The following is a 13656-nucleotide window of genomic DNA, read 5'->3' on the forward strand; positions in this document are numbered from 1 at the left end:
TTCTCTCTGCTCCTTATTCCTATCTACAGTTCAATTATACTCCTTTTCTAATATTCAAATGAATCAATCTAATGTATCTCTCTGAGCCTTTTCTTCTGTCAATGATTCAGTTCTCTCATAACAGGAAGCATACCATGTGGTGGAGTGGGACTATTTTTTCCCTTTGCTTCCTATTGGAATCAAAACTGTCCTAGGATCTGTAAACCCCTTCGCATTGAGCATGTGTCTTGTGAATGCTGGAATTATTCCCTCCTCATTCATCTCTACCAACCTGCCACACATCAGATGGTTTTAGCAAAACTTGTCTAATTTGCCATGACAGGTTGGATGCTGAGCTGGAGAACCCCAACATGTTTTTCTAGGATAGCAAGAGTTAGTTTAAGCCATGACATTCTTGATACTCAATTTGTTTATCTGTGAAATGAACAGAGTAGACCATTCTGAAGTTGATGGTGGTATACATTTCTGTCTCCAAGAATCTCATGAAAACTCTTCAACAGATACAAAAGGTCTACCCGCTCATTTGGCAATTGCTTATTGAACTCCATTCCTGGTGTTATCATGCTGGGGAGAAAGCAGCAGGAAAAACAGTCTTGAATCTTACCAGGCTTCCACTTCTGCTTGGGCTGGGGGGTCGGGGAGGGGGAAGTCAGTGGAAAGATGAATATCTTCTGTGTTAAATAGAGCTAAGAATGACAGAGTCCGACATCTGGGCTCAAGTATGTAAGGGATGCCCGTGAAAATGGATGGAGATTGCTTTATATAAAATGAGCTGTCTTCTCTACATGGTCCACCCGGGAATAGCAACCTGTGCTTATCCAAAGATAGTGTGCTCTCAGAAGGAATAATCATGTGTAGTCCTTGTAAGAACCTGATGTGACAGCAGAGATCTCAAGGAAGTGAGTGCTATCATGGACAGCAACTGCTCCAGGCTCTTGTAGTTAGTTGAGCGTCACATGCCTTCCCATGCATCCCACACACTTCTTCAGCATTAGCTATTTCAAACCTGTACCTATGGAAGTCCATGTTTCATTTCCAAGATGATAGAATTTGATTGGCTGGTATCCCAATGGCACCTAAAATCCATGTCACGGTCTGTTAAGTCCAGGGGAAGGAGATACTTTTGTGGTGCAAAATCCCCTCCTTGGAAATCATTTTTCTTTCTTGCCCTGCATCACAGGAACACTGGTGTATGGGAGGTAAATATCAACATGGAAGACTGGAAGGGACGTGTCCCATGCTTCCTGCAGCTGAGGCTACCTCTGGACCATCTGCTGTCATAGTCCTCCTTCATCCACCACATCACTGAGGTGGAGTCTGCCATGGAAAAGTCACAAACTGACTTTGGCATTATTGTTTTTACTTCCCATACTTCTTCTTTTGTTTTTCAGAGAATGTACTATAATTAGTTTTAATTGTCAGCTTGACACAATCAAGACAATTCCCCCATCAAAATACTCAAAAGCCAATCTGGGAAGAGAATCTCCATGAGGGAGTGTCTCCATCGTGATGGGGAATTATCTTAATTATGGTAAGTGAAGTAGGAAGATTTGCCCACTGTGAGCGATGCCATTCCTTAGGCAGTGGGATCCTGAACTATATGAGTGGAGAGAGGGGCTGGGCACAAACCTGCATGCATGGCTTTGTTGTTGCCTTCTGACTGTGGCTGCTTCAAGTTCTTCCCCCTGTGACATTTCTGCTATGATGCTTGCAATGTCACATTTTAAGTCAAAGAAGCTCTCTCCCCCATAATTTCCTTTTGTCAGGTTTTTAAAAAAAAAATCACAGTAACAGACAAATGAACAAAGATAGAGTCCAAGATGAAATAGAACTTCTTGTCAAATTTGCTTTCAATTTACCTTCTCTTTGGGCTACATGGAGTTTCTCTGCCACTTAAAATAGCGATGAAGATTTTGGAGTTATCTTTAATTTGGTGAAGCTGACCAACAGATTTGCCTTTCAATTGCTCAGTAGTGCAGTAATCAAGAGGTTAGTTTTCACAGGTCTCAGGTGTGACCCTCCACTGAAACTCCAAATAAAATGAGGTAAAATAAAGCTGTATCAGGAAGAAATGAAGAGCCCAGTGTGTCTTATTCATTGAAAAGACTAGTGGTTTAAACAACCTAGCGGTGTGATCTTGGGCTCACACACGTATCTGGCTACTTGCATCAAGGAGAAGCCACAAGCTCAGCATCTTACTGTCGCCATATAAAGGGCAACAGTGATGGAATGAGGAGTTTTCCCCATTGACTTATTACTCGAATGTTTCAGGTTTATTTATTTATTTATTTATTTATTTATTTCCTGCCCAGAACAAACAAGTGAGTGAATGAGTGGCCTTCTTACTTTGCAACATCCCTAACACAAGCTTCTTCATTTGTGATTTTCTACCTTAGTCAGCTTGCCGTCACCATTATAAAATACAAGAGAAAAATAATTTGAAGAAGATGAAAGGTTTATTTTAGACCACGGTTTTCAAATTTTAGTTCAAGACTTGGTGATTTTGGTTCTTTAGTGAGGCTGAGAGAGGTACTTTAATCAGGGAGGTTGGTTACCTCATGGTGGCCAGAAAGGAGAGAGAGAGGTAGGGAGAGAGAGAGAGAGAGAGAGAGAGAGAGAGAGAGAGAGAGAGAGAGAGAGAGAGAGAGAGAGAGAGCAGATCTCCCAGTATCTTCTTTAAAAGCACGCTACCTCTAATGACCTACTTCTTTCCACCTTTCAAATGTCCTATGGGCTAGGGAACCAAACCTTTAGGGCAATGGCCTTTGGGGGAACAGTAAGATCAAAACCATAATAATGTTTATGGTTCAATTCTTTTTGAGCCCTAGAATGGAGCAGGTGAGGTTAAATCAACTGACAACCATTTCATTTCCCAGTGCTATCTGGTGGGGAGAAGGGGATGAGGAGATATAATTGAAAGTGCTGGGTTAAAATTGTGGGGAGACATAAATACTGATCAATCTGTTGGGTGTCATGTCACACACCGAGCATGTCATATGCACTATGCTTTGTTCCTGTCAAGATTCTCTTAGGTAGGTAAATTATCACCTCAGCCTACAGATGAGAAAACAGGCAGAAAAATGACTAAGAAACCCACTCAAAGTCTCGTCCTTACTGAGCGGTGAGCAGTGAGGGAACCTGGCTGCCTCTGGCACTTAACCTCTGTCTCACCATTGCTCTGAATGGATCTTGTAGACCTCAGAATGCCTGGCTTGCAGCCCAGTTCAGTTTTTATGCAGATCCTAGATGTTACTTATTCTCTACACAAACCACATTGGAGTGAGACTGCAAGAGATAGCAGTAGGCTACAGGACACGTTAAAAGCAATCCAATACTTAGCAATAGAATACTTTTCTTCAAACGCAATAGAATACTTAGTTTTAGGTTCTATTTGGGTATATAACTATGTGCCCCCCCTCTCTCTCTGTGTATGTGTGTGTGTGTGTGTGTGTGTGTGTGTGTGTGTGTGTGTTTGTGTTTGGATGCACATGTGTGTGCATGCATATAAAAGATCACCTCAAGTTTACACCTCAAGTGCTTTCCACCTTGCCTTTTGGGGACAAAATATCTCAGTGGCTTGGGGTTTGCTGACTTGGGTAGTCAGGGTGGTCAGCAAGCCCCAGGGATCTGCTTGTCTCTGCCTCCCCAGCCTGGGATTAAACGTGTGTGGCATCACGCTTAGCTTTGTACATGGGTACTCAGGATCCCCACTCCGATCCATACACATGTACATCAAGAGCGCTTGCTGACTGAGTAGCCGCATGTGTGCGTGTGCGTGTGTGTGTGTTTTATGTCATAGGATGGTATTATTTGCATAATAGAAATTTCACAAGCTCTTGTCTTTAGGTGTGCTGTGTGACGATGGTGGCTGGAACAGGATTTGTTTGGTCAGTGGTTCCTAATAGCATTCCAAGGTAACCAGGAGTGTGGACGGGATCTTGGGAGGTGGAAACAGACTTGTCTCCTCTGGCTTTATTCAACAAGACAACGAGTGATCTTTGTTTTGGGGAAAAGGACAAAACAGGAAAAATCCAGCTTTTAAGGTCTAAGTTATGAGGTTTTGAGAATTCACCCCCAGCTCTGGCATGAGTTAGACAATTTCCTGTTTTCTGCTGCCTGCCCTGTTATAAAAATTCAGCACAGAAGAGCTATTCTAAGTATCAGGGGCAGATATTAAACAGGTCTGTTTAATAAAGAGACTGATGTGCGATTGATGTGTTTTATAAGACCTGCATGGTTATGTTTTAGAAGGAGACATGTGGCAGCAGGCAGTGGAAGTCCCCATTCTAGGTCTAACTAAAAATTTCCTGGCCAAACAGTAACCCTCTACATTTTCACAACTATAACAGAAGAAAACTATACAAGATTTCATTTTAACCTGAAATCTATTTGATACATAGTTAAATTTATATATACCAGTGTTTCCTTGGCAGATTGTATCACTTTGTCCTAGGAGGATCCGTTAGAATGTGCCTTTATGTTACCAAGTTCTTTAAGTTTTTAAGTCAAAGTTCAGGAAGTCATTAACTTAGTCTTTAAAAACAGACTAAGAAAGTAGATGCTCTCCTTGGTCAAGTAGACAATGGATATGTGGGGTGTGCACTCAGAGTTTTATTCACTTTTTTTTGTGTCCTAGCTTTTCAAGAAGTTAGGAAACACGAAGCATAAATATTTTTAGATTCTGTGTACACCCAGAACACCTGGTGCCACAGATGACAGAGGTCTGATAGCAAAGGGTAGGTTGACTCAAACAGGAATTTAAAGAAGCTGTGGCTTATGACAGAAGCCTACAAACAGGATGTAGTTCAGGCTCCACTTTATATTATACCCTGTGGAGAACCCAACAGAGCTCCTCTGTCCCTGCCCCTGCCCCTGCCCCCATGGAATAGCTATTTGCAATCTCAGACAAAATGAGAAAGTGTTTGGCAAACGTTCTTATGGTGTGATATTGTAGTCTGATAAGTTGTCTTTCAGGAGCCAGTGAGTTGGACTTCTTGGGGGATTACCTATAAATGTGTAGGGGTGTATGGTCATTGTCATTTATTCTAAGTAGAGGTAAGAATTTGAGTAAATTAATTAATGAATGGATGAAGATTATGTTCATTAGAGAGTCTCTTCCTGCGTGGGGTTTTAGGATCACAGTGGCAGATCTGGTGCACTGTAAAGATGAGATGATATGACACTACCATTCATCCATTTACCCACCCATCCATCTATCTATCTATCTATCTATCTATCTATCTATCTATCTATCTATCTATCTATCTATCCATTCATCCATCCATTCATCCATCCATTCATCCATCCATCCATCCATCCACCCACCCACCCATCCACCCATCCATCTGTCTATTTATCCATCCATGCATTCATTTATTTTGTTTACTTGTGGGAAATATATATCAATATGGACTGGTTACTGTATTTGAGCTCAGGACTACAGTGGTGAACAGGCAAAAACAGTGTCTACCCTCAGAAATATGATCCTCTAGTGTAAAAGACACATATCTTGCAACTAAGATGCTTGAGTCATTTTACATCATCACCATTGTAAACACTTCTATGGATGTAGACAAGTTTGAGTCTCTGCTTTCAATTCTCTCAGGCAGCAAATATGTTTAAGAAAATTTCTTAGTGTAACCGTGAACTATGAATTATGAGTGGACACTGCACGATAAAAGTAACAGTTCTCACTCCTGTGAAGTTGGCAGTGGGAGGCTGTGTACATGTAGGGGGTGGTACCATCTCACAAGTTAAATAAAAACTAAGACAAAGTGAGATGAGCATGTATGTTCATCTCTCTTTGCGGCTGACTGCAGTATCACCTGCTGCCTTGTGCTTAGCAGCCCTGATGGTCCATACCTTCAACCTATGAACCAAAGTGACCCTTCCTTCCTTAAATTGATCCCTTTAGGTGTTTTATCACAACTTGAAGAGTAACTAGTATATCCACCAAGATAGATTGCTTTATCACAAGCCTAAAATGCCATGTGACCAATGTATAATGAAGTGGACCATCCCAATCACTGAGCCAATGGGAATATCTAAAACATATCTATTATGGCAATGGAAAGCTGAGCAGCACAAGGGGCAACCACTCTGGATCAGTTCTTTGGCTGACACTAAAATCTCACCATCATCAGATAAAGGTGTCTGATTAAACATGCCTCTCCCTCCACACACATCCATGTTTGAAATAAACTATGTGTATTTATTCAACAGTAATAGGGCAGCCATTTTCCTATTTACTATCATAATAAAAGTTAGAAAAGAGAATCCTAACATTACCCAATTTCAGGGTTGAAGCTATCTTATATTAAAGGTATATAGGTCTTAAAGGAGCTATCCCATGACTTAAACCCACACAAACCCACACACACTGAAGCTGGGCTGAAATGAAGGATGTGACAGATGGAGCTTCATGGTAGAGGACATTGTAACCATAACTCTTTGATCACTCAAGACTCTGCTGATGAAAAGTCTGAGCCAGCAGTTTTCTAGTGACATCACTGAAGAGAGGAGATGTGATCAGGGGAGTTTTGAGTCTGTATTTGATTTGAAAAGCAGATAGAGAATACAGGAGAGAAGGAGATAGAGATGGGGGGGTGGAGATAGAGGGTGAGAGAAAGAAGGGGAGGGGGAGAGAAGAAGGCAGGGGGAAAGAGAGACAGACATACACACACACACACAGAGTGAGAGAGAGATATAGACACACAGACACACAGACAGACAGACACACAGACAGAGACTGAGAAAGAGTGAGCAAGAGAGATACTGATTCTCCTAGGCTCTGGAGCTACTAACATTCTTGTTCTCTGGGCACATGAAACACAGCAAAGTGCACAGTCAGTGCATAAGCAGAAATATTTAATATGTGTGCTATCATTACGTCTTGGTTCACTGGCCACCTAGAGGTGTTTTGTACATCTCTCTCAAAGGAGCTATCCCAGTGAAATGAGATTTTAATTCAAGGAACCCATGCAGTGTACAGTTATACTCTCAAGATGTTCTGCCTTCCCCGGTGATGCTGCACTTGGAGCACAAGCCTATTTGGAAATGCAATGTTTAGATTCAAATGCAATTTGACAGAGCAAAATGATTCCTCCCCATGATCTGTCAACCACATGCACTTCAGGAAGCTGTTCTTCTTCCGACACCCCTCCTTTTCCCAGGAGAGCCCCCCTCATTGTTGTGTTTATCTCCCTCAGCCGTTACACAGCAAGCCCTGTGTAATTACTTTGTGTTCCAAAGGTGAGCTGTTCTTGAAAACTCAGCACCGGTGATTCAGCGGGTTTAGGACAGCTTACGGCAGCCTTCTCTTTGACTCTTGTGCCTTCTTTAACTTCAGCAGCTCACACATAGCTTCTGTGGAAAATGACTTTACTTGATTGACATTGGTGGGATCCTGAGAGGGAGCGAGCCATCAGGGTGATTTCTGATTTCCAGTTTCCTTCTGTTTTGACTGAAGGCCAAGACTAGGACTTCCTTGCCTGTCAAGGGCTGGACTGCCAGATTATTTGCTACAGTAACACAGTGTCCCATGGCACTGTCCTTTGAGTAGCTTGGCAGTCCTTAGAAAGAGTATCTAAACTAATGCTTACATTCTAGACTGGGAGGGAGACTCAAAGACTCACACAACCATCTAGATCAGTGTTTCTCAGTTCGTAGGGTGAGACTCTTTCAGGAGTGGCGTATCAGATATCCTGCAGTAACAAAATTATAGTTATGAAGGAGCTATGAAAATAATTTCACGGTTGGAGGGTCACCACAACATGAGGAACTGTATTACAGGGTCACAGCCTTAGCAATGCTGAGAACCACCACTTTAGATGTTTGCAATGTACCTGCTTGTCTCCCCAGAAGCCTGGCAGAGACCTAAGAATCTATGACTCTTCATTTATTTTCTGTGTCCCCAGAACTGTCTATTATAAACCAAATCAAAGTGTCTGTGAGTGTGTGATGTGCTGTGGTTTGATTGTATGTATGTGAGATATGATGTGGTTTTTGTGTGTGTGAATGTTTGTGTGTGTGCATGTATGTGTGTGAATGTGTTTATGTGTCTGTACATGTATGTATGTATTTATGTATGCATGCATATTTGTGTATGTCCATGTGTATGCATTCATGTGTGTGTGTGTGTGTGTGTGTGTGTGGTGTGTGTGTGTGTGTGTGTGTGTGCGCACGCACACGTATATTGGGGTCATTGAATGAAGAACTTTGTGTCTCTGAGGAGCAGGTCCTGGCTGACTATTTTGGAGTCATGAACCCAATTTTTTCTGCCACTTGGTTCCTTTATTTGATACAGAGTTGGTTTAATATGGCTTCTGGTCAGGATTTTTTATTCAGAAACTGTTAGAGGAAAATGGCCAAAATTTAGAATTCAAAGGAAGAATTTGAGGAAAAAATAAAGCAAACGTTTATTTTGTTCCCAGTTTTTATCTCAGTGATTAATATAGTAACCAAGAGACAAAGGGAGAAATGTAACTACAGCCTGGCGTATCCCAAGCTGGTGGGATATGTCTGCCAGTGAGTAGAGTCAAGGATGTCCTCCTCAGAGCCAGGCCCAGAGCTCTGTGTCTCCCCTTGAGAACTCCTGGGCTGCTGAGGAGAACCTTTATGGGGACGTGAGCCATTCATAGAGCGGCAGAGTTCCTGCCTAACAAAAATCCATTTAATGTCCCAAGATGATTAGTTTAGAGACAATCACTAATCTGTCCCCAGAAACTGCCTTCTCAGACAGCTGGGCTGGCTTCTCCTTCCAGATGCTGTGCTCTGGATGACATGCCTTTCTCCTTCACCTTACCTGTAATGGTTTAAGCTTGAATGCAACTACTGATATTTTCTTTAAGAGTTACCATTTCTTTTCTTGCCTGGATGCATAATTTCCTTCCTTTGACGCATATTAATTTATTACAAGCAGAGTCCGGAACTCCGCTCAGAATAGCTTCTTGCTAAGACTCACGGAGAACATCAGTAGGCTTCTCCACTCTTCCCCTGACTCTTGTTTCTCAGTGTGTATTCTGGCATCCTCAGAATCTCTATCCTGTGGCGCATACTTAAATCCTGATTTTTCTATTGGTTTCCTTTACACATAAGCACATATGACCTCTTTGGACAGTTCTAGAGACAAGTAGAATATAATCATAGACATCTAACACTTGAGGAAATTAAGTTGGTACATGCTGAAGGCCTTTTTCAAACTTCTACAACTAGTAAATGAAGTAGGGACCTGAAGTTCAGGAGGTTGTCTTTGTCATGGCTCTCTCTCTGTGTGTGTGTGTGTGTGTGTGTGTGTGTGTGTGTGTGTGTGTGTGTGTGTGTGTGTTGCATCATATGATTTCAGAAGTGGCATCACTAGAATGACAGTCATCTGGAGATAGTCTCACTGTGATTTTGGACATGGAAATAGTCTCTGCCTCAGTTTCCCCATTTCTCTGCTTCAGTTCTTATCACACATATGTAAAATGACTCAATATAATACACATTAAACATTTGGTGATATTTGGCATTTTATTATATTCTTTTTTTAAAGATATTTTCTTTATATATATTTCAAATGCCATCCCGAAAGTTCCCTATTCCCTCCCCCTACCCTACTTCCCTACCCACCCACTCCCACGTCTTGGCCCTGGCATTCCCCTATACTGGGGCATATAAAGTTTGCAAGACCAAGGGGCCTCTCTTCCCAGTGGTGGCTGACTAGGGCATCTCCTGCTACATAGGCAGTTAGAGACATGAGCTCTGGGGGGTACTGGTTAGTTCATATTGTTGTTCCACCTATAGGGTTGCAGACCCCTTCAGCTCCTTGGGTACTTTCTCTAGCTTCTCCATTGGGGGCTCTGTTTTCTTCCATGTAGATGTTTTTGTTTCATAAATTAAACATTTATTATATTTCATTAACCTACTTAACTCTATTAAAACACTAACTATGATATTTGGAACTTTAATAGACTCGTGTGAATCAAAACCTAAGCTGCCAAGATGACCATCTTGCAAATACTTCCTCCTTCTTGCTTCCTAACATCTTGTCCTCTTAGCAAACATGGGAAAATATAAATATTTGTTCCTCTAAATGAAAACTGTTTCCAACATTACTTTGCACAGTGTTCTGCGTCTTTCTTTTCCTGGCTGGTACCTAACCTTGAAGACATCGCCATGTCTTTACCTATGGAACTTCCTATTTTCCTTTGTTTAATTTCCCAGCTGCATCGTGCATCACTGAAGGAGGAGGCTGTAATTTAGAAGTCCTCTGATGGATGCTTAAGCTGTTTTCAATTTTGCCACATGGATGACCTTGCTCATATATTGTGTTTGTCTCTAAGATAGATTGAACGATGGCATTCATTAAGTGTGTTTACTTCTAATTTTGATAAACACTATTATCTAAATTGCCTTCTATAGCTCATACCAGTTTATACCCCCATCTGCAGTCAATGAGAGCACAAAGGGAGCTCTGCCCATAGCTTCATCCACCTAGGGACAACTGTGCTGCATTTTAAATTAGAGAGGTGGATATATTTTTGGTGGTGGGTTTTCTTAAAGATACCTTTGAGTTAATTCCTTGTTTAATTCCTATTTTTGTCGTTCAGGACCTTAATTGGCTCTTCAAATTCTTCTTATATATTATTTATTATTCACTCCTAGAAATTCTGTTATATTCTGTCTGGTGTTGAGGGCCGTGTATTCCCGCTCAAACTTATTGGTGTTTTGGATGGGAAAGCCACTGTCTCCACACCTAAGTCTGTCCTTTACAACCTCATCAAATTCTTTCATGAATGAAAATTCTTTTTCAGCTGACTCCATTGGATTTTACAGATATATCGTCATGTCTGCCAAAATGGTGAATATACTTTCATCTTTCCATTTTTACCCAGCTCCTATGTACCTCCATTGGTCATCAATGTATCACAATATTAAATAATACTGGTAAAACTGTGTTGTTGGTTTTTTTTTTTAATTCTGCAGGTCAAGAAATACTTCCACTGTTTTCCATTTTAGTATGGCACTGGGTATTAAGCTTATTCACCGCATTCTATTTTTCTCTGATATGTATGTGTAGAGGTTTTTCTTCCTGCCAATCGTCTTCAGTACCTTTTTATCACTGCAGTAGAGCCAGGTCCTAGTGTGGCTTGCTTGGGTCCCAGAGTCTGGACTATGGAATGTGAGGAAACTAAGAAATGAAAGACACTAAAGAATCAACAGACACATGAGCACACAAGCCGGGATGGTGTGTCTGGGCCATGGAGATGCTGTGGTGCCGCAGAAGCTCAGCGTGTCTGTTATTATGCACAGCTGAACAGTGAGGCAGAGTTACTGTATATGGCTGAACAAGCAGGCAGGCCTAGCTTATCTCAGTAGGAGCAGTATCTGTGGGTGGGTAGTCTACAACAGACTGTAAACCTCTTCCAGTGGTGTTTACTGGCTGCTGTAGACATTTTCTAAACACACTGTCAACATTCACACTCAGACCTGAGGGAGACTTTGCCATCCCTCTGAGGCTCACAGGGGAAGACTGTTTCTGAAACTCTTTCCCACATTCTCTTTCTTGTTCTGTTTTTATAAATGCTCTAGTTTCCATGGGGCTGAAGCATCGTGGTCCCTAATAAACAGCCATACTCTTTGTCAACAATGCGCATGCACTCAGGATGTCCCTTACTCCCTACACAGAGATTTAAGTGATGTCCAAGAGCTTCCCAACATCTCACGCACTCGTTTAACGTTACTCTTAAAATGCACAGTTATAAATTTTATCCATATATTTTATATTATGAAAATACTCTGAGACAGTTCTACTTCCTGAAATAAATCCAACTTAGTCACAATAAATGGTTCTTAATGATGTCATTAACTTCTTCTTGTGCTAACGTATTGTTTGGAATCACTATCTTTTATTGTTGCCAATCTTTAATGTAGAATTTCTGAATCTAACACAATAACCAATTACATATGTATATACTGTCAGATTTATTTTAATGAATGTTATACTCAAGTCATATAATGAACTTAAAAGGTTTCAGACTCATTTAAGATTTATTACATGGGGGTTTTCAGGAACCGTTTTTTATCTTTTGTTTCTAGAACTATTTTCCACACATTATTTCATATCCCATTTTTATGAAAGTTCTTTTTTTTATTAACTCCATTTTTTGGAAATGTAGCGATCATTATTTTAAGTCATTCTATCTAAGGTAAAAACCTTTAGATTCATTTATCTCTCCTGCTGTTTCTTTCTCTCTAAACTCTATGAGTTCAACTTTCATGTTTACTGATTACATGCTTGCCTTCTTTTTTGGAGGGGGACAACTCTGTTCTTTTCTTAACTTGGAAAGTTGGGAGTTGAATATTTAGTTGTATTATTTTTCACTGTCTTGCTTGTGTCCATCAAGTTATCAATTTGTAATAACTTAGGGCCCAGATGTTAAGGGCATGTTGCTTGTGACAAGTGTGTGTTCCCTGCTGATTCAGTCCTTGCCATCACCCACTGTGTCTTTCACAGTGTCAGTCAGGCACAGGGTGCCCTCTACACAGTTATCTGAATCAATAGATTCAGAGTCAACAGACCCCTGGCAGAGGAAAATGCCCTGTTTCCTGCCCTCTACCCTGAAGTATGTCTTGATTGCATCATATTTATTGGGCTGCCCATGGGCTTTGCTTCAGGAGAAGCACTGGAGAGCCTCCGCCAAACAATTCCCTCCCAATCCCAGAGTCCCTAAGGTTGGCTGCCTGATTTTTCAACAGAAACATATTTTGATAAACTGTTTGAGCTGGCAGCGATGTTCCAGAGTCCTTGCCCAGGGGCGCCAGGCTCATGTCTATCTGAGGTCTGTGCAGTAATAACAACACTGCTGCTTTGGACCTAGTTTGGAAGAGTCTGGTGTTCCTTAGACGATGTTCTTTGTTTGCTTCTTTTACCTTCGCAGGTTGTCAGAGAAGCAGCAAGAATGGGGGCTCAGGGAGAAGCTGGAAGGCACAGTTTCTCAGGGGCTTTCAATCTCCTGCCTGTGGCGAAGAAGATTGAGTCACGTGCAGTGTGTAATCTCTTCCACACTGAATATTTTGATTTGATATAATATATGTAGATGCAAATATATTTGGCTTTAAGGTACAATGTACGTGGAGCTTGTTTCCTAACTTGCAGCGTGTAAGTAATAAAGCCTGGAAATTATATAGTTGTATTAACACCTGAAGAATCATGACGCAAAACCATCCCATGCCTCTGCTTCAGTTCCTGCCTCCAGGTTCCTGCCTTGACTTCCTGCCCCGACTTCCCTAGATGATGGACTATATGTTATAAGATGAAATAAACCATTTCTTCCCAAGTTGTTTTTGGCTAGTGGTCTGTTTTCTTTTTCCCACAGCAACAGAGAAGCAAGTAAGAAAAATTTCCACCCCTCACCTAGTTGCCATTTTATTGAAAATATTTGAGACCTCTGAAATTTTTAGGCAGACAGCACATTATTCTTAATTGTGGTCTCTGGTGACTTTTCTTATGAGGACATGAAACTTGTTCTGAAAACTTGGCTCCCAGTGCCTGATCAGCTCAGGGTGGTATTGGCTAGTAGCTATCACACTGGGAACATTTACAGGATCCTGGAGGACATAACTATTCATAACCGTAACGGCAATGGGTGAGAGGAAGCAACAGAGCCCAAACAG

This window comes from Mus caroli, unplaced genomic scaffold (assembly GCF_978045245.1).
Source record: "Mus caroli unplaced genomic scaffold, Mus_caroli_1 scaffold_1, whole genome shotgun sequence".
Taxonomy (NCBI): Eukaryota; Metazoa; Chordata; class Mammalia; order Rodentia; family Muridae; genus Mus; species Mus caroli.